This window comes from Amblyomma americanum, chromosome 6, assembly GCF_052857255.1.
Source record: "Amblyomma americanum isolate KBUSLIRL-KWMA chromosome 6, ASM5285725v1, whole genome shotgun sequence".
Lineage (NCBI taxonomy): Eukaryota > Metazoa > Arthropoda > Arachnida > Ixodida > Ixodidae > Amblyomma > Amblyomma americanum.
This window is the reverse complement of record NC_135502.1, coordinates 57,124,662-57,129,025: the sequence shown is the minus strand read 5'-3', so window position 1 is coordinate 57,129,025 and position 4,364 is coordinate 57,124,662. Positions and strand designations below refer to the sequence as shown.

The following is a 4,364-nucleotide window of genomic DNA, read 5'->3' as shown; positions in this document are numbered from 1 at the left end:
TGTTTAGCCCGTGTGAGCAAATGTCGTCACATCCGCTCAGCGACAAAACTTTCTCCCTTTCCGTCCACTCTGTTTCTTCCAGCCAGACCGAGCCACAGCGAGCCGTCGCCAGTCGAGTCAGTTGGGTCAGCTGAGTCAGTGCGGCGTAAGCTGCGGGAGCTGTAGTTAGGCAAGGTTCGCAGAGTTTTCATAGCCGCTTCATTTCGTCAGAAGCCCCGCGTCGAAAAGGCAAGATTTCTTGTTCTTACTACAATCGCTACTCGGCTGGCAAATGTAGCGATTCGTTTTCCTTTATTCCTCTGAGCTGCTACTGCGATCGGTCCGTGCCACGTTTACACTAGCCACGTTGTTATCGCGGTCTCCACTCCGTGTGGGGAGAGATAGAAATAAGCGAAGTGAAATTAAGCCGTTACGTTACCTGACTTGTCATTCCCGCGGTGTACTTCACCGACAGAAGGAGGACGCGTCGGGCTGACCTAAATACGCAGTCAGCCCGAATACGAAACTATAGAACAAGGACGGACCGTTTACGATGGCGTTTTTCGAGAAATTTCACATAGCTAGCTGTCACGCGCACCGTTGGGTCGTTGCCCAGTCATACAGGACGTCGGACGAAGGAAAGGGTTTTCGATTCGACGGTGGTGTTTGAAAATAGTAAGCTTAGATCTAGTGTGCACGTCACGGAAAGGTAGTGAAAGCAGCATTAAAAGTTTGAAAGCTTTATATGTATAGTTATGTTAAATGCGAGTTTCGTGGTAACTACATTATTGGCACCCGTGCTTATTAGCTACATACATTTGCCGTGCTTTAAGGTTGTGCAGGTTGAACACTTGCGAAGAAGGCACTATGAACCAGAAGTTTTGTATTTATAAAGTAGACTGACAGACGCTTAAAAAACATAAGGGTTTACTGACGGTTCGACTGCATGTTGCATGAAGTAATAGAGCAGGTGTAGGTGTATAAGGCCCGTTATCTGCATCCGAACTACAAATGTGTGAAATAGTGGTAGAGGCTGTGCGAAAACGGCAGTTTGGTCCACAAAGGCAAGGTTAAATAAATTATTGAACGTCTGGACTCTGCCGAACTAGTGGTACAAAGTTAACTAAAAACGATCCCGTTACGCGGCTACTTAACCCTGTTCTGGTACATTTCCCCCCAAAATTTCTTGGTGACTTTGCTCTCTGCATGAAAAATAAAGACTCATTTTTTGAATGTTATTATTTATCACCATTCGAAGAATTCTGTTCATACCTTATGCTTGCATTTGCATTGCTGAATAACGGTATACGTTTCATCTGTTTATTATCACTTGCAGTTGCAAGACATGGCGGACCTCTTTACCATCGGTGCATCTATAGGTGTGCATCGCTATTTTACATTTGTCATCATGTGTGAAGACTTTTCATTTTTGGTTGCTAAATGAGTGCGAGCACCTGAAGTGTTTCGTTTGGTTTGGCTTATGACGGTTTAACGTCCCAAAACGACTCAGGCTATAAGTGACGCCGTAGTGAAGGGCTCCGGAAATTTCGAACACCTGGGGTTCTTTAACGTGCCGTGACATCGCACACTACACGGACCTTTAGAATTTCGTTTCCATCGAAATTCGACCGCCGCGGCCGGGATCGAACCCGCGTCTTTCGGGCCAGCAGTCGAGCGCCATAACCACTGAGCCACTACACTTTTATAATATAACTAATAAAATCAGCTGTGGACAGCAGTTGGTATTTCGAGATATTGGCTTTATAGTGTCTAATATTCATGCTGTCTTCCTGGCCTCAACAGAGTGCTATCGTGACCACTAGACATTAGTGCTCATTTGGATGTATAATAAAAAAATAGATTTGGACCAGTGTAGTCACATAATTGCTCCAGCACCCATGTGCTGAGCAGCTGAAAAAATTTGGTGATTCTTGTGAAAACATGTCATGATTTCTGTCAGGTTGAAGGTTGAGTCTGTCGTTTGCTGTTCTGCATTTTATCCATGCATATCCAGATGTATAGGCTTGGGACATTTAGTTTCGTTTCACAATGTGGCCAGGTATTAGCTGCTGGCAGCAATGGTGCAGACTGTCTGGCCAGCACACACAATGTAAGAATCACTAGCTGAGCAAAAGATTTCTAGGTATATCGATATTTGTAGGTACCCTTATTAGGGTGCCGTCACACGTTATGGCTCGACAGGAGTATACCTCCATCATGACTTCAAATATGATGTAAATTTCAATGCCTCTCTAGCTGCAGTACATTTACTTCCCTCAACCCATCCTAGTATCTCCTTTATAGCCTTGTTTCTGAGAATTGACTATACCTTGGCTTGTTTTAAACCGCAGTGCATCTCTAATTTGTGTAGTGGTGGTTGTACCGAGGGTCGGAGCACATGGCACTTAAAGAGTCTGTTTCATTGTTTCCGTGTCTTGTATACAGCAGCAAAAAATAATTACTATGATGCAGGATTTCAGCACTTCATTGTGAAACATCCAGCTCTAACCTCCAAATGTGGAGTGGAACCCTGGAGAAGGATTCCCTATTTAATGTTATCTGTGTTCAAGCGCTAAGGCCGGTTTGCATACAATTTTCTTTATCCATTGAATATTTGGTGCATTATACTTTGTTTTTTGGCTTATCCTACTCTTGTGGGAGATTTAGTAATGAGCCAGCCAGTATCGACGCTAAGCGTTTTAAATGCCTGAAAGCTTACTGCCACTTGCTTCACACTGATCTTGCTCTTCGCCTGCCGTGCTTCAAACCACTACCTCTGCACATTGCCCGGAATTGTTTCATTAGTCAGAACTACCACGCGGAGCCCCAGCTGGCCTTAGCCGATGTGGATCGCAGTGTGTGTGCATCCAGAGTTAGGCTTGGAAGTGGGCGTGCCGATGGCAGGTTGAAAATTATTTTAGCACTTGCTGAAAGTCAGTCGGGGAACGGAACTGCGCATGCATATAATTTCTCTGCCCCGTGTACAGCGGGAGCGGCAGTGGCGCTCGTCGCAGCGCCTGCCGTCTTGACTGCCGCAGGGTTCGGGGCCGCTGGCGTCGCGGGTGGATCGCTGGCCGCCGCAGTCCAATCAACCATGGGCGGAGTCGTGGCTAAAGGCAGCGTTTTCGCCCTCTGCCAGAGCTGGGGAGCCGCGGGCATTCCAGTGGTCGCAAAAACTGCTGTGGCGGCGGCAGGGGCGGCTCTCGGATACAACGCCGCCGACTAAGCCACCGACTGCGCGCCCCTGGCCTCGACTTTTGGTTTACGGTCAATAAACTTTGCTGCTACAATGGCGGGAGACATTTCGGCTATAGAGACGTCCATATGCACAGTACTTTAATAATTAGGACTGCTCAGTTTTCACTGTGCCCACTTCTGTTTACTTTTGGTAAGTGCTTTACAGATCGCGTTAAATTAGCGCCTCCCTACGGAAGTGGATTCCGGAACTCTGGCAACCATGACTGCTATTGTGATATTCCAAAACCCAGTAGAACAAAATAATTTACCAGTGAATTCAAATGGTACACAATTGGTTCCACTTGGGACTCGCTGCTTTGACAAGGCAGATATATTGTGTCGAACAGTGTTTTCCAACTGGCTCTAAGATTACTCAAATGAAATTGCTTTCACTGAAGTTTCGCTCCAAATGAATTCCAGTTGGGTTTTTCAGGAGTTCCAGTTCGTGCTTTCTGACTGGGCACTGTTGAGGAACATTTGCATAGCCTGGCTTAGAACAAGTATAGGTTTTATAAAAAAAAATTCGGAAGATTAAACTACTAATTAGTAGTCATCGCTTGCGCCACCATCCCTGGGCAAAAAAAAAAATTAAAACTGCGCTCATTGGGCAAGCGCCATTGGTTCTAGCATGGGGACCCCGTTATTTTGGCATATAAACTGAAGGCAAAAGTGTCTAGTACATTCAGTGAGCATAATTGGCGTTGTGTGACTATATACTGTTGCTATAGTTTGTGTACATGTATGCGTGTTGAATTCATTTCAGTTCGCTTGTAAAGGTCGGCACCTACCTGCAACACCTCTCCAGTCCCTCAAGCCACTTCCGTTTTGTTTTACCCGAACATTGCAGTAGATGTCAGATTGCACAAATACTTGACACATCGTGTATTTTGCGCAACATGAGAAGCACATTTTGTACCTCCTGAATGCAGTCAAATTGCCTGGGACCTATTGGCTCCAATTTCTGAATTGGAAACACAATCGGAAAATCTCCTCACTGTCCTGTTAACGTCCCAAAGCGACTCGGGCTATGAGGGACGCCGTGGTGAAGGGCTCCGGAAATTTCGACCACCTGGGGTTCTTTATAACGTGCACTGACATCGCACAGTACACAATTGGAAAATTCTAATGGGACCAACTGTAACTTTCCA

The 4,364-nt window shown here is 45.8% G+C and overlaps 1 long non-coding RNA gene across 1 annotated transcript; it reads left to right on the top strand.

Annotated features, from left to right (window-relative positions):
- The first annotated feature begins 211 nt into the window (after positions 1 to 211).
- On the top strand, positions 212 to 3,279 carry LOC144093527 (uncharacterized). Its single transcript, XR_013306295.1, has 3 exons — positions 212 to 228; positions 1,316 to 1,358; positions 2,967 to 3,279. It is a non-coding gene; the product is annotated as an uncharacterized LOC144093527 (long non-coding RNA).
- Positions 3,280 to 4,364: the final 1,085 nt, after the last annotated feature.